Genomic DNA, 23,727 nt, shown 5'->3' with positions numbered 1-23,727 from the left:
CAAAAAAAAAAAAAAAAAACCAAAGCTGCCTAGTGGCTGCAGGGAGAGGCTCAGGCAGAAGCCCTGAGGCTGCTAGGCTTCTCAGGTTCCTGGTCATGTTTGAGGGTGAGTGGTACTTGCCCAGCCCAGCCTGTGGGCCGCCAGCCTGCAGAGGGCAGTCAGGTGGGTGCTGACTTCGGGATGAGTTTCACCTGCTCATCTCTTTAAGGAAGCGGCTTCCAGGAAGTCACACTGAGTCTGCGCAAGCAGAGCGCAGGGCACGCAGATCCCAAACCGCTTGGTTCAGCTTCTCCAGGGCCTTGGCGGCTTCCGTGTCGTCCAGTGTTTCACCCCACTCCTCATGGGACAGCTTCTGCTAGTCCTGGAAGAGGGCGTGTCTGACGCACTGGTTTTGCATCTTCAAGAGACACCCGGCACCCTGGCGCTTCTCCTTTGCCAACTCGCAGAAGCCGTGGCCCAGGCCTTCTAGAGCCACATCTTCGCGGTGAAAGTGGAAGCCCGGAGAGAGGTAGGAGCCGGAGGCCTGCAGATGCAGGTTGAGCGGGAAGTTGACTGTGGCCTCCACCTAGGTGGACTTTTTCTGGTGAATCAGGGAGCTCACGGTTGGTTGGCAGTAAGGAGCTAAGCACAGAAAGCGGTATTGGTTGGTCCTGGAGGCAAAGGATGGTGGGGAAGATGGTCCAGGAGGTTGCAACTGGGAAAGAGGGTGGTCAGAGGCTGGAAGAAGGGGCGTCCCGGGCTCTGTTCTGTACAGACGCCGTTGAAGCGAGACAACGGGTACGTGGGGCCGCCGGGTACCCTGTGAGCTGAAATCACTTTTTGAGAAACTTTTTCAGGACTTGACCTCACTTATAGCACAGCATGTATATCCAAATATATATATATCTGAATAAGTTTATGTTCTCTCCAGTTGTAAAAGGTGTATTAAATCATTTGTTAAACACTTTCAGAAACTATTTCTGGGAGGACTTCTAGAATAGATTCTTGTGTAGTAAATAATCTTATACCTGCTTTGAAAACTGCTTGCATCTTCTTTTGGAGAATTAATGATGCTTCCTTAGCTCAAATATGTGGTTTTTGGTGAGGCTGACTTTCTCTGCCACAGGATGGGCCTCTCACCGTGCCTCATTTTCCAAGCACCAGAATGTTTGATCAGGGATGGGAGAAATTAGTTGGACTAATCAGAGACCTTCCATAGCTTTTTTTTTTTTTTTTTTGGTAAGTGGGCCTCTCACCGTTGTGGCCTCTCCAGGTGTGGAGCACGGGCTTCGGACGCGCAGGCTCAGCGGCCATGGCTCACGGGCCCAGCCGCTCCACGGCAGGTGGGATCCTCCCGGACCAGGGCACGAACCCGTGTCCCCTGCATCGGCGGGCGGACTCTCAACCACTGTGCCACCAGAAAAGCCTTCCATAGCTTTTTTTTTAAGGAGAGGGTGATGGGCGCTTTTCTCTGTGGTCCCTTAAAAATGGTGCTGGATTACCCATATACAGGCACGGAACTTCTAGAAACAATCATCTTTATGCTCTTGGTTCTCCACTTCCTTGTTACTCCAAGGCATCATTATTGCCTTCAAGAAGAGAGCAAGAAAACGGAATTTCAGGGTTTTTTTTTTCTTCCAATAAACAAGGTTTTGAGAGTCACAAGAGAGGACCTGAAGGAATCTAGACTCGGAGTTTAGACCACAACTTATATAGTTAGCTAGAACCTTGAAGAATGAGATTGGCCTCATCTGTACCCTTGAGACCAGAGGAGGGCACCTGGGCTAGGGGAGACGGGTCATTGCTTATAGGAGATCAGAGTTGGAGGGAGAGATCCTCACTTCGTCCAGGGTCAGGATTAGGAGGCTGCTGAGTTTCACCGGTGGCTTCTTGAGGCAGCCAATGGGAGCCCAGCTGATGCTTGTAGCTCATCACCCTTCTAGGGTGCATCACATGCTGTGTGTAGATTGACTTTGATAAGCTCTATTGAAGTCCAGTCTGTATATTTCATGGGTCCAGTGCACTTCTCTCCCTGTTTTTACCTCTTTTCTCCAACGACATGGTAGGGAGGAATCTTAGATCCAGAAGAATGATTTGTTTTTCCCCCATACAATGAGCAGTTTTCTCAACCCCATCTAATAATCCATTCTTTTCCCATTACTCAGTTGATATCATATGTAACACTTAACATATATAAATGGGCCTGTCTCTGGCAGGCCACCATTTAAAATAAGAGGCCTCAAACTTCCTGCATTTTCCATAAAAGCTGAAGGACAGAAGGAAAGAGCTGTGTAATACACCCACACCCTCTCAATGGCCTGAGGCGGCCGGCGGGCAGCATTGGAACTGCAAAACTCATCAGCGGTGCCTCCATAGGTTTTTAACATCTGGGGGACTGCACAAATGGAACTTTATTAATTTGAGTGGAGAACGTTGGAGAATTTGGCAAAGCAGGGCTATATCCACACTACTTAGTTGAAAAAGAATAACAAGCTGGGGAAAAATGGGAACAGAACAGGTGGGTTACATAGAAATTTCTGGAATGTTCTGAGAACGTTTTGGGTTAAGAACAGTTTTGCAAACTTGCTGGAGAAGCTGATGACTGTTTCTCTAAGAAAATGTATTCCAGTTTTCAACTCAGGATGTCTGGAACACATCTCCCATTATCACAACTCCAGAAGGATTCACAGGAATTTCACTTTTTCTTTACTCAGAGATGGGAATTGCACCCTCTGTAAGCTGAGCCTCCACAGATAGAAGCAGGAACAAGCTTGCCCAAAATGCACATGGTGGGTGGGAATGTTGACTTTTATCTCTGTGGATAAAAGGAATTTTACAGAAATGAGAGAAAGGTCTCTGGTGCCAGGGTCCTAGACATACATATCTTTATGAAAAGTAAAAAGTGGGAACAGAGTCCAGGGCTTAGTGGGAAAGCAGGCCCGAGTTCCCCCTTTTTGCATGTGAGCTCTTGACTTCATGTGCTGGTTGGTTTGCAAATGGCTGAAACTGTCACTGAAGCCTGGACGCTGTTCAAAGCCCGCCTGGCATAAAATGCCATATTGATGTTGTATCTCCTTCCCTTTGTTCTGGGGACCAGTGGGATGGATCAGATGCCTGGGCATACATACCCTGTGAACTCGTGGACTGGGATGGGACAGACCATGGCCAGCACCTGCCAGGTTCTGTCTGTGAAGCTAGGGAACACTGTTTCTCCCTGACTTAATTGGTTAGAACATAAGACAAAGATGGGATTTGATCAGTCTTGAACAGATTTGGTTCAGAAAAATCTTAAAAATATACAGAAAGTGGCTAATATTTTCTTTTGATCTGTTGCCTAGATGCAATAATTTGTGATAGAAAAATATATCTATCTAAGCACATAGAAATGGAAGTATTAGGTGTTAGAGAAAAACGGATGGATAAGCTCTCTCTGTCCCCCTGCCACCACACCCCGCCTTTCTCTATCCCCACTTCCTCCTTTTTAAAAGTTAGTTTAATAGATAAAGGACATCTTTAAGTGACTGTAAAAATAAGGTTCATGTTTAGACCATTTTCCCTGCTGGAACGCTCTGTTTGTTGTTGTTTTTTTTTTGTGGTACGCGGGCCTCTCACTGTTATGGCCCCTCCCGTTGTGGAGCACAGGCTCCGGACGCGCAGGCTCAGCGGCCATGGTTCACGGGCCCAGCCGCTCAGCGGCATGTGGGATCTTCCCGGACTGGGGCATGAACCCGTGTCCCCTGCATCGGCAGGCGGACTCTCAAACACTGCACCACCAGGGAAGCCCTGGGACGCTCTGTTTAAAACACTCTGTTTTCATGGCCTGAACTGTTTATTTTACATTCAGAGATAGGGGCACATGGGAACCATTTGCAGAAAATATCTTTGTTTGCTTCTACGATTGATATAATACAGAAGCAAAGGGTAGAGTTTTGACAAGCTGCCTTTCCAAAGCCAGATGTACACTCTTGCCTTTTACTACTATTGGCAAGTACATTTATAAGAAAAATAAATGGAAGTTATGGAAAGTAACAAAGATATAAATCCATTCTGTCTTTCAAAGTGTATGTCACACCCAAGATTTACAGAGAGGAGAAAGTTCTCAGGGATCATTTGGGGTCAAATTCTGGTGGCAATGCTCAGGACCATTTCACCTACTTGTGCTGAAAAATTAATAATCGATGATAAGTGTTGTGCCTTGGTTTCGACTCTCAGCATATCTGTTACCAATGGTTGATTGCAGAAGCCTTCAGATTTATCTCTCCACGTTTGATTTCGATTTCTCCTTCCCCTAATCAGTCCATCCTATACTCTTCCACCAGAGCGAGCTTTAAAACTGCAGATCTGACAGTGGCTCCTCCCTGCCTTAAATTTCATAATGGTGGTTCTTTATTGCTTCTAGAAGAGGTAAAAACGTGTGGTCTGTTGGCTGAAACCGGCTTTCAGTAATATATAATAATTATTTTTGACCACATACTATGAGCCTGAAAAAAACATGTAATAGTTGCCAACATTTAAAAAGTGGAGAATTTGACAGAAAACTCTGGATACTCTGCTGTTGTTAAAGTGGAAGGCCTGGCAAAGCCTTACGTGTTGTATAAAAATAATTGAACTGCTCCGTTTGGAAAGGCACAGTCTCCCCAGTTTCCCACACTTCCTTTTTTTCTCATTTACGTGATCTCATTTTGCTCATTTGCACAATCTGTTTGGCATTTACAGGCGTTTAAATTGTCACCTCCTGGGCCATGGGCTCAAGTCCAGCGCCTTAGCCTCACACGTAAAGACCATCTGACTCTTAATTTTTAAGCCTCATTTCTCACATTTATTTTCTCTTCTTGAGCTTTATACTCCAAAAATACAGGTTTCCTCTAAGCCATTGTGTGATGTTACCATTTCCCAGGCCTTGCCATCCATCTGAAAAGCCTGCCCTGCTTACCAAATTTATTTTTTCCTTGTTTTTCTGATTTCCTTAGAGCGAACCATGCGTTCCTGGTGTGTTTTTTTTTTTTTTGGAGCATCTGAACATACTTCCACTAATGATTACATTACTCTCTATTTTACTTATTTATTAAGTTCTGGAGAAACTTCCTCTTATGAGCGGCAGGTATAAAATTCCTTGTGGGGAGATGCAAGGCTTTGCAGAGGAGGAGCTTCGACACGCTTGCTCAGGACCTGCAGCTGAGCCCTCCGAGCTCAGAGGACCAGCTGAGTCTCTGTTCAGGTTCCTCTTAGGGAAGAGGAATGGGGGTCTGTGCAGTGTGGCTGGAGGGTAGAGTTGAGAAGACAGAGGAGGCTTGAAAGGAGGGGCGAAATTTCAAATGGAACATTTTTCGAGTCAGAACTGTCAGAAGAACTGAATGGAGAATTAACTGAAAGGAATGAGAAGAGGTTGGCCCTGGAGGATGGGCTGGGGGTGGAGAGCGGGGAGAGGGGTTGGTTCATGGGGTAGGCCAGTTGCTTCTCACCATAAGCCTTCTGGCGTTTTTGATTTTTCAAAATCAAATTACTTTGATAAATCACTTAAATTATAATTAGGAAAACAAATGTAACAATTGCTAGTCTGTGCTATGATCCTCTTCCATGGTCCCAGACATCACCATAAAGAATTTTTAAAAAATCACCAAATTTGGGGTGATTCGTTTTTTTTAGGAAAACCAGTGAAGAAGCTGGATTCTGAGTACTGGCTGATGTGAGACCTGAAGTGTCAGCTTTTGAATGTCGCAGAACAGCTGGGATCTTGGCTACATTTATGTTTTTCTGAGTACAGTCTTAAGAGGATTGATCAAACTAGTATGTGCAATTGATTAAAAAAAATATTGCAGAAGGCTTGAGATAAAAAGCCACAGTCCCGGGCTTCCCTGGTGGCGCAGTGGTTGGGAGTCCGCCTGCCGATGCAGGGGACGCGGGTTCGTGCCCCGGTCCGGGAGGATCCCACATGCCGTGGAGCGGCTGGGTCCGTGAGCCATGGCCGCTGGGCCTGCGCGTCCGGAGCCTGTGCTCCGCAATGGGAGAGACCACAACAGTGAGAGGCCCGCGTACCGGGAAAAAAAAAAAAAAAAAAAAAAAAAGCCACAGTCCCACGCTTTTGGCCCAGGGTCAACCATTTTTAATTCATTAAACCCGATTCTGTATTTAGTTCTTGGTGGGGATCTTCGTATCCCGAAATAATATGCTAAGGTCACTGCAGCAATTACATTTTCTAAAGGTGATCAAGACAGTATCTCCTCCTCTTTCACATAACTTTCTTTTTTAAAATGCATTTTATTATGGAAAGAATACTTAATGAGTTCTACCCTCAAATTTTAGAGTGTACAGTGTAGTATTGTTGACCACAGGTGCAAGGTTGATGGCAGATCTCTACAGCTTATTCATCTTCCTTGCCTAAAATTTTCTGCCTGTTGATTAGTGATACCTCCTTTCCTCTGCCCCCACCCCCCAGGCCCTGGCAACCACCGTTCCACTCTTTTAATTCCATGAATTTAACTATTTTAGGTACTTCGTTTAAGTGGAATCATGTAGTATTTGTCTTTCTGTGACTGGCATATTTCACTTAGCATTTCCTCAAGCCACATAACTTTCTAGAAACTTCCCATTCTCCTATCAAGAGGTAGACTTTTTGTCCCTCCTCCCCTTGAATCTTTTTTTTTTTTTTTTTTTTGCGTTACGTGGGCCTCTCACTGTTGCGGCCTCTCCCGTTGCGGAGCACAGGCTCCAGAAGCGCAGGCTCAGCGGCCATGGCTCACGGGCCTAGCTGCTCCGCGGCATGTGGGATCCTCCCAGACCGGGGCACGAACCCATGTCCCCAGCATCGGCAGGCGGACTCTCAACCACTGCGCCACCAGGGAAGCCCTCCCCTTGAATCTTGAAGGTTCTTCCCCCCCCCACCCCGCCATCGAAACATTTTTATTTCTTTAGCTTCATGACTGAAGCTTTCGTCAGGATACAGGCAAGACTGTTGCACACACTGATGCCATCAACCATATAATGTGCAAACAAGTCCTCCTCAGATAACTCAACAGGTGTGTTGCCGTTCTTACAGCTTTATAGTTGAGAAAATAAGTAGTCATGTAGTTAGTGCGTAACCAGAGCACAGTGTTCAGACTTGACCCCGCCTCTCGCTCTCTCAGGCATCCTGGGGTTGCAGCAGGCTCTTCCTCTGACTCCCTACCGTCGCTTCCAGATGGCAGAGCCAGACACCTGGATCAAGGAGAGCCACTTGAGCTTTGGGGCAGGGGCCTCCTGGCCATCAGCAGTGTAGTTATCTTTGGAAATTTACCTGTGGCACAGCAAAAGCTGTCCTGAACTGGGATGTACTAAAGGGGACTCTGCCGGTCAAAGGGATTGAACTCCTGTCCTAAGCCTGACTGGGCCTGACCTTCCACTCGCAGAAGGGACTTGCTGAGCCTGGCCGACGTCATAGACTGTGCTGTCCCTCGAGCCAGTGAGTAATGGTGGGCTTCCCCCATGGGGTGATGCTAACAAGGGGAGGACATGGTGTCTGATACAGTCTTACACACATGAATGTTTGCTTGTTGATCTACTTGAAGAAGAGTAGACAGTGACTCAATAAATTACCTCAAAGTAAAGCCACAATTCAGATCAAGAAATAGAACATCGTCAGCAACCCAGGAGGCTTCCCAGAGCTCCCTGCTGTCACTACCCCCTTTTCTCCCAAAGGTAAACACCGTCCTAATTTCTAACACCATAGTTTATTCAGTTTTATAGCCACAGAAACTCACACGTGGGAAATAATAAATGTTTACTCTAATATCATCATTAGATATGCCTGTTTTTGGACTTTATATAAATGCAGTTGCACGGTATGTATGTTTGTGAGATTCATCCCTGTTGAGGCATATAGTTGTTTCATTTTTCACCCCTGTTCAACTGCATGCATATATCATGATACATACAAGTACCTTTCCTACTGTTGAAAAATTTGGGGTTGTCTCTAGCTTTTGGCTATTATAAGTAATGCAGCAATGAACATTCTCTGGTATGTAATTTTAGGTACATCAGTATGCATTTCCCTGAGGTATATATAGAGTGAATTGCTAGGTTCTAGTGTATATGTAAAATTTTCATTCTTTTCCAGCTTTATTGAGATATCATTAACATATAACATTGTATAAGTATTGCACAATGATTACCACAATTGGGTTAGTTAACATCTCCATCACCTCACATAATTATCCCTTTTTATTTTGTGGTGAGACATTTAAGTTCTACTCTTAGCAACCTTCAAGTATGTAATACAGTATTATTAACTATAGTCACCATGCTGTACATTATGTCCCCAGAATTTATTCATATTATAACTGGAAGTTTGTATTCTCGGATATTTGCCCCTTTCCCTTACCCCTCAGCCTCTGACAACTACTATTCTATTCTCTGTTTCTGTGAGTTCAGCTTTAAGATGTCACATAAATGAGAACATATAGTATTTTGTCTTTGTCTGTCTGACTTTCATTTAGCATAATGCCCTCGAGGTCCATCCATGATGTCAAAAATAGCAGGATTTTCTTCTTTGCCATGGCTGAATAATATCATTGTATATTTTCACCACATCTTCATCATCCATTCCTCTGCTGATGAACACTTAGGTTGTTTCCACATCTTAGCTATTGTGAATAATGCTGCAATGACCATTGGAGTTCAGATATCTCTTCAGGAACTTCATTTTACTTCCTTCGGACATTTGCCCAAAATGGAGCTTCTAGATTATATGGCAGCTCTATTTGTAATTTTTTGAGGAACTTTCATAAAACTCTTTACCATCGTGGCTGTACCAATTTGCATCCCCACCAACAGTTCATAAGGATTCTCTTTTCTCCACATGTTCATCAACACTTGTATGTCTTGTCCTTTTAATAATAGCCCTTCTAACAGTGGAGGTGATATCTCACTGTGGCTTTGATTTGCATTTCCCTGATGAGTAGTGATGTCGAGCACCTTTTCATGTGCCTGTTGGCCATTTGTAGTCTTCGTTGGGGAGTGTTTTTTTGACTGCCTTCATCAATAGAGTACTGTGGAAGTGATGTTCTGTGACTTCCAAGGCCAGGCCATAAAAATGCCATGGACTTCTTCTTTGTTCATATGTGATGGAAGCACATAGAAGCAGAAACAGAGAAAAGATGCTGCCCACAAGCATTGAAGTTGGAGGAAGGGGCCTAGAGCCAAGGAATGCAAGGAATGTATCTCTAGAAGCTACAAAAGGCAAGGAAAGGATTCTTCCCTAGAGACTTCCAAGGGAGCAAAACCCTGAGGAACATTAATTTTGTCTCAGTGATACTGATTTTGGACTACTTGTCTCTAGAACTGTGAAAAGATAAAATTGTTATTTTAAGCCACCAAGTTTATGGTAACGTGTTATAGCAGCCATAGGAGACTGACACAGATGGCAAAAAGTACATGAAAAGATGCTCAGCATCATTAATCATGAGGAATATACTGATTAAAACCACAATGCAGTATCACTACATATCTTTTAGAATGGCTAATATGGAAAAAAACTGATCAGTGTGTATTGTACACTAATTTTAGTGAAAAGTGGGGTATACATATATTTTTGTATAAACTCTAGAAGGATATCCAAGAAACTAATGAGAGTTTACTTTTGGGGTGGGAGTAGTTGGGACCTTGGTGCGGGGCGTGGGGAAAAGTGAGAGTGTTTTGATTGTATTTTTATATTATTTGATTTTTTATTCTGAACATGACTATATTTGATTTTTTTTTAAAGTGAATTATGCAATAGAAAATACATCTTGAGGGATGTGAGTGAGGCTTCTTGAATGGCAGGCTTCATAGTAAAGTGTGGGGCCAGGGAGCCTGCTGTTAGACTTAGGATTCTTTTTTTAATTTATTTATTATTTTATATTTATTTTTGGCTGCATTGGGTCTTCATTGCTGTGTGGGGATTTTCTCTAGTTGCGGCGAGCGGGGGCGGCTCTTCATTGCGGTGCGCGGGCTTCTCACTGCGGTGGCTTCTCTTGTGGCGGACCATGGACTCTAGGCACGCGGGCTTCAGTAGCTGTGGTACGCGGGCTCAGTAGTTGTGGCTCGCGGGCTCCAGAGCACAGGCTCAGTAGCTGTGGTGCACACAATTAGTTGCTCTGCGGCATGTGGGATCTTCCCGGACCAGGGCTCAAACCTGTGTCTCCTGCATTGGCAGGTGGATTCTTAACCACTGCGCCACCAGGGAAGTCCTTAGACTCAGGATCGTTAAGTTCCGGAAGAATTTGTTGCAGGGCAACAACATTACCACTGCCTATTCTGGTTCACCCCAGATGGTGCATCCTATTTCATTGGAGATAAGTCATTTTTTATTTTCCTAGCGGCGGTGGGGACGGGCTTATCTGGAGGCTGACCCTTCTGCTCAAGGAGGTGGATGGAGAGGAAGCCAGTCTGTGCACATTCAGTGTTTGCAGTGTTTAGCCTCACTCTCTCAGCCCATAGTAATCAGTGTTTCTGAGTTTCTAGCCCTTCTGGAACTCTGCTGGGCAGCCTGTCTGCATCCTTATCCACAGCCCTCTCTATGCGTGTTCTAGGCTGCCCTACTTCTTTACTAGTCTTCTACCTTTTAACTTCCAGAAATGTTTTGAAATGCTCTTTGGATGTGTCTGTCTTCTCTCCTGTTCTCTGTTAATTGAAGTTGATACCTTTTAATTCTTTTGCTATCATTTTATTATGGTCTTGGGAGCGAGAGGAAAGCAAGATGGTCAGTCTGCCATCTTGAAGACAGTTTCTGGGCTCTCTTCCTCCCCTGACTAGTCTGTGAGCTCCTGAGAGCAGGGAGGTTTCTTATTCCTCTTTATATACATAAAGTATTATTAGTCACTGTCCAGTCAGAAAAACAGAAGCCATGCTAAAGATTTCAACAGAGGGAATGTAATACAGAGAATTGTTTCCACAGATATTGGAAGGTAGAAAAAACAAAAGGGGGCACTGAACTAACGGGGAGAGAATAACAAGGAGGCTGCCACCAATCCTAGTCCTGGGGAAACAACAGGGAAGAGGCTGGGATTGTAAGAGGGGAACTGCATCACTGGGCCTCTGATGAGTGGTTGTGACAGAGCTGCAGCTGGTAAATCTGAGGGCCTGAGATGAGGTTGGATATGGGTGCCAAAAGGACTCGAGGCAGGAACCAGCTGTTGCACCTGTGGCTAAGTGCCTCTGACAGGAACACTAAGCAGAAGGGGGAAGGAAGGAGGAAGTTGCTTGTCTCCTTGGCTTGCTTGCCTTCCCATCTCTCTGTCTCTCTCTCTGTCTCTGTCTCTGTCTGTCTCTCTCTCTGTCTCTCTCTCTGTCTCTCTCTCTGTCTCTCTCTCTCTCTGTCTCTCTCTCTCTGTCTCTCAAAACTTAACAGGAAGCCAGCTGGCAAAGGAGTCTGGGAAATGTAGTTTTCAGAATCTCTCCCAGCATCACATAATATAGTACAGAAGACTGGATTTGGAGTTGAGAGGCAGTAGCTAAAAATGGCACAAAGAATATCTATATCTTTGTACACATACACTATGTATTTTTTTGGTGTGTGTGTGTGTGTATATATATATATGTGTGTATATATATATGTGTGTGTGTGTGTATATATATATATATATATATATATATATATATATATACACACACACAAAAAAAATATGTATTTCTAGCCCAGATCTTTCTTGAGGGTTCCAGACTTGTATTTCTCACTGTTCATCAGTTATTGCCTTTTGGTTATTCCATGGGGATATCAAAGGCAAACAGGAAATTAACTGGTAGGCACAAATCAATTTCTCCATATCTCTACCTAAAAAAAAATGCTACATGTCAACTTTGTGAAAACAGAAGCAGAGGGCTGTTTCCCAAAGGAAAGATATTTACCCAAAACCAAAAGAATCATGTTTTGACCACAACTTGCTCTTCTTCGTATCTTATCTCATAAAGGACAGCATTGCCCAGACACCAAAGACTGACTCAGAAGTCATTCTCTACGACTTGTTCTCCCTCAGTCCCCATATCCCAGACCCTGAGGCTCGTCAGTTTTATTTCTTGGTGTCTCCTAACTCTGTCTTCTCTCCTATGCTGCTTCTGCTGTTGCCTCCATTGCGCCCTGATGACATTTTCAGTGGACACTGCAATTACCCCCCAAATTGGTCTCCCAGCTGCCATCTTATCCTTCTACTCATTTTGCTGATGACCAGATTGGTTTGTAAAAATATACAAATCTGGGACTTCCCTGGCGGTCCAGTGGTTAAGACTCCACACTTTCAATGCAGGGGGCGTGGAATCGATCCCTGGTCAGGGAACTAAGCTCCCACATGCCACACGGTGTGGCCAAAAAATTAAAAAAAACAACAGCAACAGATCTTACCAGATGAATGTCAAGGTTATATCCTTTAATGGATAAAGGTGTTGGTGGTGGGTAGTGCTTTGAGACCAGTCTAAACTGGGGAGGGGAGAGCAGTGCTCAGCTAGAGTCAGTGACTGACAGAAGGTACAAGGAAAAGAGAGAGGGCTGAGCATGAACATGTTTGATTGAATTCCTGTTTTGTGCAAGGGTTAGAGGGTGGAATGGAGCAACAGAGGAAAAGATTGATCTTGAGGCTTAGAAATGGAAAAGGTGAGATAAAAGGAACACAAGATAAAGGTCAGAAAGAGAAGAGAGAAGATTCAAATTGGAATCATAACTGTTTCCACTGAGTTGGGAAGTCACAGAATTTTCGCATTAATATGCAGGGAATTATTTTATAAATCACAGAAGTGTCTGTAACAATTCCCTAGAAAGATGTAGAAAAAGAGACCTCAGTTGATACTGTAAAGGAGAGGGAAAAAATGTAAAAGAGGGAATGAACTTGTGGTTGCCTTTTGAAGTTCAGAAGAACAAAGTTTAAAAAAATTTTTTTTTGCAGAGTTACTTTTTGTGTATGTGTTTTTGGGTTTAATATCAAGAGAGGCACCACCATTTTCATGTGCCTGGAGTAGCAGTTTCTGACATCTGTTAAATAATCCTGAAACAAGAACAGTGCAGGCCTGGCTGGTGGCATACAATGTGGTTTATGGATTAGGTTTGTCTTCTAAGTGGTTAAATCTGGTACATCCATTATTTGAAAATAAGAGAATTAAAAACAAAATAAGGAAATTTATGGAAAATTGTTAGCTGATGAAATACAATGTGCTCACATCTCTGTTAGAAATAGCTATGGCTCGACTTTAAAAAAGCAAAACAAAACGAGGCAGAATAGGGAAATGTACCTTTTCAAGCAAGAGGGGAGATGTATGGCAAAGAGACTAAATCTATTCAAAATTTTGTTGCTTTAAACATTTGAATATGGTGGATAAGAAGGTAGCTAATATAAGATAGCTATTTCATTGTGATATGGATAAAAATATTGCCGCCCTCAAAAACTTCCTTAATAATGCTTGGAGTTTAACTTGCAATGGTGACAAGTCATGGTGGGTACTTCATGAATAAAGAAGACCACTAAAGGCTTGTGTAGATTACATACTAGAATAATTGCATTATTAAAATGTTTTGGTTGATTAAAATAATGCTTTGAGTATAAACACATTATAAGAGATCAAAAACAAAACCAAGAAAAACAGATTTTACAGTATAAATATGTATTAGAATTAGTAAAAGAAGCCCTTTGTAGTTTAAAAACAAAATCAAAAGGAATCCCAGAACTTCAGTTTACAGAGAGGCTATAACAGTTGTACCGTATGCGTGCCCACGTATGATTGGGTGGGATGTGCTTTGCACAGAAACACCTGGCCAAGGTGGCCTGTGCCTGGGTAGGGCCTGACTTAGCCTGGAGGAAGGGGAGGTCTTTTTCTAATTTGTCTTCTTAGAAGAAAACTTTTTGTAATTCATGCCCCAGAGGGAGTACTTTTTCCTAATTCATTAAAAGTTTTGTGCAGAGTTAGCAGCACAAATGAAGACCAGGAGGAATGCTTGGATAAGTGTGGTAGAATATTCGTGTGGAAATACGTAGGCCCAAGTTTCAGACCTTCTTGAATTTTTAACCATGAGTGTGGCCTTGACCTCTCAGTCTCAGTTTCCTCATCTGTAAAATCACCTAGATTACCTCACAGTATTCCTGGGCATGAAGTGTGATAGCATATGTAAAAGTGCTTTGTAAACTGTAAAGCACTGTGCAGTCTTCGTTCAGCAGATGTATACTGAACTGCTATATGTACCAGGCACTGTTAAGGTCTGCAGATACAAAGCTGAGAGAGACGCAGTCCTTGCCCTCAGGGAGCTCACAGTCTGTGATGGCAGATGCACCCATAGCCAGAATGCACTGTGATCTAGAACATAAAAACACTGTGGATTTGTAGATGATTGAGGGACCTCTTGATGTAGGATCCCTGGATCCCTAGTGCCCCTCATCAGAAGTTTACACAATCGATTAGACAACTTCAGATCTATAGCATTGTGTATATCTGGGGAGAAAAATACACTGGGCCACTTCTGTCATGGAGCTACCTTTGTGCAAATTGGAAAGAGAAGCCCCTTCTGGACAGATATATTGCAAAATGTGTCCCTCCTTCCCATACAAAGGCTACTCAGAAAAAGACATCCCTCTGGGTGGGTCAGTTCAACCTTGGGCCAGGGTGCAAGGGCTGGTGGTCAGAGGGCTGGACCGAAGCCATCGCTCACTCCCGCCTGGCAGGGGCCACTGTCTCAGGCACAACCTGAATCAATAAATGTGGTGACCTGGCAGGGGTGGGTTTTTGTCATTCTTGCTTTTGAAGATTACAATTAAAAAAAAAAAATCGGAGCAGGATGCAGTACATGCACCCATATGTGCATGCAGTTTAGGGGAAGGATTTAATTTTGTGCACTTGGCTTACAGAGACAGACTGATATCCTCGGGGGAGGGATCGGAGTGCTTTGCAAAATAACTGGGGAAGACACTTGGCAGCTTTCCCGTGGGAGATGGAACAGGTTTTGTAGAGTTGTTTCAGAGTCCACACAGAAACCACGGTGAGTCATTATTAGAGGGAATTTAATGCAGGAATCTGTCAAGCAGGTGATGGAATTGCTGAGAAGTTAAACAGGAGGTGGGGAGCCAACCCTGATACTGGCAATGGCAGGAAACTAGCATCACTCCTAGGCTGGAGGGACAGAGGTGCTCCTAGAGCCCAGAGGCCTGGGTCCCTCTGTGGAGAGTGAGACCACCGTAGGCTGGATTGTATGAGTTGCACCCCAGAGGGAGCCGAGAAGGAGAGGGAGAAATAGCTTGGGTTCTCCTTTATTCCACGGCTCCAGTCTCCCTCCCCTTCCTCCCCTGGCCGATTTCAGATCCTCTGACTACAGGGGAGCCTTGGACATGCGGGCGTGCAGGGCCAGCCCCACTGCCATCCAGAGCAGGCCAGGGGAAGCAGAGGAATGCTATTTGGGGGCCCACAGGCTCAAGCTTGGAACATTGGGAGAGAAGAAAATCTGAGACTAAACTGCATAACCAAGAACTCTACAAAGTGCTTTTAATAAAGTTGTTTAGAAAGAAGGCACGTGGAGGAAGAGGGGTTTAGGTTGGCCATTAAAATGTATCAGTACACAGTGACCAACAACATGAAACATGAAAATTTTCTATTGATATGACTGAGACTTGGTGAAATGGGCCTGTGTTATTCAACAGTGCACATCTTGCAGTGGAGAAATTACCTTCCTTCGTTTTGTCGCAGGTACCAGCCATATGGAGGAACAGCCAGGGTGAAAGACAATGATAGTCTCATTCTCTCCTAGCTCAGATCAGCCTGATGATGAGCTATGGCAACAGCCCCTGCCCTCATCTCTCTCTGTTGCTCGAGGGAAGGAGTGATTGTTGAGGTCTTTCAAAAAATGTCCGCTACCCCTGGCGAGTGCCCCCTCACCATTCTACTGGATGCTGAGGTGAAACCAGCTTACTCTAGTTGTGAACCCGGATGCCTGGTGCCAAGATCAATTCAGCTGTTAGGGACTCCAATGCTTTTCTTTGGAGTACCCACTTGGCTCTCTCTTGTGCAAGCATCCTCTAAGGCAGTGCTGTCTAATAGAATTTTCTGTGATGATGGAAAGTACTTTAAATGTGGCTAATGTCGCTAAGGAACTGAATTTTAAGTTTTATTCAATTTTAGTAATTTACCATTTAAACGTAAATCTCCATATGTGGCAAGTGGCTGCCATGTTGAACTGTGTATCTTTTTTTTTTTTTTCGTTATGCTGGCCTCTCAGTTGTGGCCTCTCCCATTGCGGAGCACAGGCTCCGGACGCGCAGTCTCAGCGGCCATGGCTCACGGGCCCAGCCGCTCCGCAGCATGTGGGATTCTCCCGGACCAGCGCATGAATCCGTGTCCCCTGCATCGGCAGGCGGACTCTCAACCACTGCGCCACCAGGGAAGCCCGGTCAAGCATATTTATAGCCCCGTCCCCCCAAAACTGATTAAAACAACAACACAAACAACAAAATAAAACCCATCAGTAAGAGACTAGGTCATTCGTGGAGTTGCCATACAAGGTAGTACAACGCCATGGTGAAAATAAAGGAATTACTGCTATGTGAATCACTGTGGAAGAATTTCCAAACTATTGAGTGTAGGAAGCAAGTCATTAGAAGAAGATATGCAAATATTATATAAGATGATAAACAGGCAAAACTGAGTAATACTTGCTCTAGGGATACAGACAAAAGTGGTAGCAACAACTGTTTAAAAAAAAATAATAATGCTAAAGTCAGGGTAAGTAGTTACCTCTTGGTGTTGAGGAGGAGGGTGGAATCAAGAGGGCTTCCATGGTAACAGTAACATTCTTTTTCTTAACCTGTGGGGTGGGGACAAAGTTGTTCACTTTAAAAATTATGATGGGGCTTCCCTGGTGGCACAGTGGTTGAGAGTCCGCCTGCTGATGCAGGGGACACGGGTTCGTGCCCCGGTCCAGGAGGATCCTGCATGCCGCGGGGCGGCTGGGCCCGTGAGCCGTGGCCGCTGAGCCTGCGCGTCCGGAGCCTGTGCTCCGCAACGCGAGAGGCCACAACAGTGAGAGGCCCGCGTACCGCAAAAAATAAATAAATAAATAAATAAATTATGGTGACTCTTTTTCCTTCCAGTTTTTTTGGGAAAAAAAAATTGACCTATAGCACTGTATAAGTTTAAGGTGTACAGCATGATTATTTGACTTAACTGTGCTCATCATTTCATGAATTTTGTAAGTTTAGTGAACATACATCATCTCATATAGATACAAAAAGAAAAATATTTGTGATAAGAGCTCTTAGGATTTACTCAACTTTCATATATAACATGCAGCAGTATTATATTTATCAAGTTATATATTAGATCCCTAGTACTTATTATTAAAATAACCCACAATGTTGAGGGAATAGGATATGTACAATGAGATATCATTTCTATAAAGTTTAAAATCATGTAGAGCTAGATATTCTTCCTAGAGTCATATTGGAAGTATGACATGTACCCGCAATGCAGGATAGTGGTTAATTCAGGGGGGAGAGAAGGAAAAAGGATCACGCAGGGTTCGTCGGGGCTTCAGTTAAAGCAGTTGTTCTCATTTTTTATTTCTTTAGCCGAGTGCTGTTGGTTGCAGTTCTGTATGCCTAAAATATTTCAACAGTTATAAAAAGCAGAAGCCAGTGTGGCCTCATTGGAGAATATGCAGGGAGTGCAGCCTCAGAAGAGCAGATGGAGAGAGAGGAGCAGAGCCGAGGAAAGACAGATGCCAGGTTACCTCCAGGTTCATTACAGCCAGTGCTGAAGACAGACAGGAGTCTGGAGAAAACCTGTGTGCAGAGCAAGGGGAAAAGCAGGGAAGTGTTAGGCCTGCTGGCTTAGGTGAAGCTAATGCTAACAGATGGCCCTGTGAAAGTAGAAGGTCCTCGTATTTTCTTTCATTCATTCATTCAACACATTTATTTATTTATTTATGGCTGCGTTGTCTTCATTGCAGGAAAGACAGATGCCAGGTTACCTCCAGGTTCATTACAGCCAGTGCTGAAGACAGACAGGAGTCTGGAGAAAACCTGTGTGCAGAGCAAGGGGAAAAGCAGGGAAGTGTTAGGCCTGCTGGCTTAGGTGAAGCTAATGCTAACAGATGGCCCTGTGAAAGTAGAAGGTCCTCGTATTTTCTTTCATTCATTCATTCAACACATTTATTTATTTATTTATGGCTGCGTTGGGTCTTCATTGCTGCGCACGGGCTTTCTCTAGTTGCGGTGAGCGGGGGCTACTCTTCGTTGCGGTGCGTGGGCTTCTCATTGCAGTGGCTTCTCTTGTTGCAGAGCACGGGCTGTAGGCTCGTGGGCTTCAGTAGCTGTGGCTCGTGGGCTCTAGAACACAGGCTCAGTAGTTGTGGCATACGGGCTTAGTTGCTCCGTAGCATGTGGGATCTTCCCAGACCAGGGCTCGAAACCATGTCCCCTGCATTAGCAGGCGGATTCTCAACCACTGTGCCACCAGGGAAGGCCCCATTCAACCCATTTTTATCGACTGTTTCCATCCGAAGGCTTTGTTCTCCTCTTCTATTTTGTGCATCTTCAACAACTGGAGACCAAACTGGAAGGGATTGAAGAATTCCAAAAATAATCAGTGTAAAGTAGGTATGGGGTTAAAAAGGGGTTAAGAGACTAACTTTAGCATCTTGCATATTTTTTGTTTGTGCGTTTGCTTGCTTATTTTTGTGAGGCAGTCTAGGACAGGAGTTAAGGCTAAGGGTTCTGGAAGAAAGCTTCCTGGGTTCAAATTCCGGCTCCACCAGTTTCTAGCTGTGTGTTCTTGAGCCAGCTGCTTAACCCCTCTGTGCCTTCTGTTGTCTGTAAACATGAATGACTGTCCACTTTATGGAATGGTGAGGATTAAATGAATGAATGTATGTAATGATCTCAGACACATGCCATATAAGGGTTTCCTATTATTAATTTTAGTCTCCTTAAGTTTATTCACGTTTTCAGGGCTAAGTTAATTATTACCTTAGGAACATGTCAGAAATTATCACACAGTTTGTTGTTCAGGAGGACGTGAATGGAGTGAGGTGTGGTGGGGCTGGGACAGGTATGTCCGAATAGATGGGTTGACTAGAGATAAAAACTTAGGTGTCATTAGCATCCAGATTTCAGTGGCTGGTCTTAAAACTCTCCAGATTGTGCTGGATACTCTCCATTATGAATAAAAACTCTCCACACTACTCTTCAAGTGAGAAGTTTTATCCTTGCTTCATTGCTCCCATTGACTTTCCTCTTAAAACTCCAAACTAATGCCATCCTGTCTTTTTCCATGTGTCCATTTTTGCATTCTTGCAGTGATAGACATCAAAGTGTGAGGAGTTAACAGTTTGCCATCTAGGAAGAGCGATAAAAGTTATTAGTAGCATACATGGGACCAAATAACATACTTTAAAAAAGGGGCGCAAGCTTGTTTTGAAAAAGAAAACACAAATTCCTGTGTGATTTAATTCTGATTCATAACAAAAACTTCATGGGCATTCAGCCATCTAGTTCTCTACTTTTTTTTTTTTTTGCTGGCAATGAGGTCCAGAAAGCATATATTTTATTTTTATTTTTTTCCCCAGCTTTCTTATTTCAGTAACTAGAGATGAAAATCATATGTTTGAGGTACTTCTATACAGCATTTCTTATATCTGAGATATTTTTATGTCTCTGAAATGTATTCAAATTCTCCATGCATGTTACTACACTGAAGGCTGTTCAAAGCAATGTAAGTTGGTGTCCTGCTCAGAAGGCCTTCCCAGTTATGGTCTGTGTCAGGAGCCTGCACTGCCATTTAGGAATATAAACAGCCTTCTCTAGTCCTTAAGACCAAGGATTAAAAATTAAACTTCTGTAGAAAAATAATCCTTGGATAAAATTGCAGACTGGCTAAACTTTCCATCCTATTTATTCGATTATTATCGAGTCCCTAATTTGTGCCATTCATGTTGATTCTGAAGATGCAGAATCTAATGACAGACCTTTTCCAGAACACTTCATTAAGGTTCTAATTTGGTTGGTGTCCTGTGTCACTGTGTTCATTGTCATTGATTTTTCTCTTTGTGCTTATTGATTCCTTGGACTACCTATCCTTTTCCCTATAGTTGTCAATCTGAAGAGGTTTTCTTCTCCAAAGAAATGCCAGATTACTGTCTGGGGAGCATTAAACAACTCTATGGTGATTGTATTCTGAAAACCTTTTAGGATGGAAGTAGCCTAAAAGTGGTCACTTCATCTGATTTTGCTTGGCTTATTTGTCATTTATCTTACTCTTCAAACCAAGAAATCTCTATATCCATCTTAGTGTGTGGTCTCAGGTTTAGAAAGGATGGCTTGGTAGGGACTTTTAGAAATATTAAGAACTCCTTTGGATCATTTACCTACTCAACGTAATGGAAAAATGACACCAAACTCTCTGAAATTGCAATTAACTCGTGAGAATAACGAAGAGGAATCTACCAAGAGAGAACATTTCACTACTTGGTGATAATTTAGCTTTTTAAAATTATATTAAAGAAATCACTAACCAAAACAATAGCAGCAGTGTTTCTACCAGAACAGACATTTCTAATTAATTCCTTGGCCATTAAACCCATGAGGCAATACACAGGAGCAATAAAAAGGTAGTGAGAGATGAGTGATGGAGAAAGTTTCCCTTTTTTGCCTGTCAGCATTACCAGTCATATTTTTTTTTCCACTCCTCTGAGTAGCAAACCATGAGCTGCAAAAACGGCTAGGGAAAATATGTTAAAGTATTAAATAGTCTCTACGTGGCTATTAAAATAAAAATTCTATCTGTATATTATAGAATTAAGTGAGTCAAAGGAAAGTATTAGCTCTTAATACTCCTCCAGGAGTTCTCTTGTTGCATTAACTTCCCACCAGGAAGACTTAATGCAACATGAGCTTGGCTAGAAAGAAGCAACATGGCTCTGATTTTCTTTCCAGAAGGTAATGATTTTTGAAACGGGAACATTTATTTTCCTTTGAAATTGTGTGCATAGATGCTTCTCCAAGAATGCCAAAACTGAACGTTTTTCATCCTTATTTTCCTTCTGATTTGGGGGCATACAATCATTTGCCTTCCATAACCACAGATGACTAAAGGCTCTCCCTTTTTCCTTAGCATCTTAAGTTCTTTCCTTGGATTAATCTTAAACTGAATTTGAATAGGGATTCACTGTTTGCAACTCGTGGCTAGTGAAGCTGCAGTTTCCGTTTTTCTCCACGTTAAACGGTCTCTGAAATGGAGGAGTTGAGTTTCAGTACCTCCCAGTGTATAAATAGGAAATATCTGGGATTGTACTGGGTTCCATACCTGCCCAAGGCACCTCCTTTGAATGCGAGTGCATAAAAACAATGCCTGACTTTGTAAAGGCTTTACAGTTCATAAGGTGTATTGACATACTTTATATCATTGCATCTTGACAACCCTTTGAGGTAGGCATGGCAGGGATTACTGTGTCCTCTATACGATGAAGAAATTGAGGTTGGGAGAGGTGAAAATAATTCCTAAGGTCACTCATCCAGTGAGCAGTAGAAGCAGGACTAATAATCAAGTTACTGAAGCTGTTCAAGGTCTTCCTACCCCATTAAACCACATTAACTCTATGCCGCTTGCCCCTTGTTATAATGCGGTTTTCAGATACCCAGAAAGATGCAGCTACAGCGTAAATGAAAACGATGCACCAGATTTGGGAATGACCAGATGGCTCAAGGTGCCCTCACTAAGAATTCTAGTGACATTGGACCCTTTAGTCAAGTGACTTTGCTCATCTCCAAGAGAAGCGTGCTCCTTCCCACAAAAAAATTCCCAGTGTTACATTCCAGAGTTTCACAAGCATTCTTCTGACTTGTGGGTTGGAAAAGCTGACTGACTTGTCTTCAATAGTCTCTTATGAAGGCCTCCTGATAGAAAATACTGGCCACTGTTATGAGTCAAGGAAATCATGACTTCAGTCCTGAAGAACACTTACTGCTCAATGAATGGAATGATTCTTCTCTATATTTGAAGTTCTTTTGACCTTGTAGTTTGATTATTATAACTTCATTTTATGAATTAAGCACAAGTCTTAGTACTCCTGAATGTACTATAAGTTCATAATAGTAACTTCTAAGTGTTTTTGATGAATACATACTGTACTAACATTATTAGTGCTACATACAAAAATGGAAATCTCAAAGAATGAGGCAGAAAGCCATAAATGGCATATTTATCCAGTGAATCTGTTGGTTATTCCCTGGAGCATGTACAGCCCACATTGGAAATTGCTGTTCTAAAGAACAACAACAACAAAAATATCAGCCACCATGGAGAATAGTATGGAGGTTCCTTAAAAAACTAAAAATAGTTACCATATGATCCTGCAGTCTCCATCCTGGGCATATATCTGGAGAAAAATAATTAAAAAAGATACATACACTCCAATGTTCATAGCAGCATTATTTACAATAGCCAAGACATGGAGGCAACCTAAGTGTCCATCCACAGATGAATGGATAAAGATGTGGTACATATATATAAAGGAATAGTACTCAGCCGTAAAAAAAGAATGAAATAGTGTCATTTGCAGCAACATGGATAGACTACAGATTATCATAGTAAGTGAAGTAAACCAGAAAGACAAATATCTTATGATATCACTTATATGTGGAATCTGAAAAAAGATAAAAATGAGCTTATTTACAAAACAGAAATAGACTCACAGACATAGAAAACAAGTTTATGGTCACCAAAAGGGGGATAGTAGGCAGTGGGGGAGATAAGTTAGAAATTTAGGATCAACAGATACACACTAGTATATATAAAACAAACAAGGACCTACTGTATAGCACAGGGAACTATATTCAATATCTTGTAATAACCTATAATGGAAAAGAATCTGAAAAAAAAGTATATAACTGAATCACTTTGTTGTACACCTGAAACTAACACAACATTGTAAATTATACTTCAATTAAAAAATTGGTTAAGACACTAGTAGACCATATTGATGAACATATGAAATCTTGTCACGTGTTTTGTGACTCATTTTCACTGGTCCACGTCAAACGCTGATTTCCAAGTGCATATGTTAAGGTTATCTGCACAGATATGAGATGGACAAAGGGGAGAGAAGAAGAGATGATGATAGTTTTCTTTAGATAATTTTGCTCTTTGAGATGGGGCTAATTTTTAAGAAATTCATATGTATTTGAGTAGAAGTTCTCAACATTGCTGAAACTCAACTGTTATTCTTACAAAATGGGAATTAACCATATATCCTTTGACTTTTCTTTCCTGTTTTTCATTCATTCATTTTCTTTTATCTCTGGATTCCACTCCCATTTTCCTCCTCTCATCCTAGAGAAACCACTCTGATAATAGTGAGTACAAATAGCCTACTATCTGCCAGGCACTTTTTTTTTTTTTTTTTTTTTTTTTTTTTTGTGGTACGCGGGCCTCTCACTGTTGTGGCCTCTCCCGTTGCGGAGCACAGGCTCCAGACGCGCAGGCTCAGCGGCCATGGCTCACAGGCCCAGCCGCTCTGCAGCATGTGGGATCTTCCCAGACCGGGGCACGAACCCGTGTTCCCTGCATCGGCCGGCGGACTCTTAACCACTGCGCCACGAGGGAAGCCCATGCCAGGCACTGTTTTAATGTATTCAGTATATATCCTGTTTGTGTCTGTATGCTCAGAAAACAGCCATGGTCTTGCATGCATTTTTTTCCCCAAACATTTTATTGTGAAAAAATTTCAAAATACAGAAACATTGGAAGACTTATATAGTGAACACTGTCTAGATTTTT

General features: G+C 42.8%; 1 pseudogene; it reads right to left on the bottom strand.

Moving 5' to 3' along the window:
* Positions 1-195: 195 nt before the first annotated feature.
* Positions 196-1,911, bottom strand: LOC103074778 (ferritin light chain pseudogene; annotated as a pseudogene).
* Between the last annotated feature and the right edge of the window lie 21,816 nt (positions 1,912-23,727).

The sequence above is a fragment of the Lipotes vexillifer genome, unplaced genomic scaffold (assembly GCF_000442215.2).
Source record: "Lipotes vexillifer unplaced genomic scaffold, Lipotes_vexillifer_v1.1 scaffold559, whole genome shotgun sequence".
Classification (NCBI taxonomy): Eukaryota; Metazoa; Chordata; class Mammalia; order Artiodactyla; family Lipotidae; genus Lipotes; species Lipotes vexillifer.
Note: the sequence above shows the minus strand (reverse complement) of the source record. Positions and strands in the feature narration are given on the sequence as shown.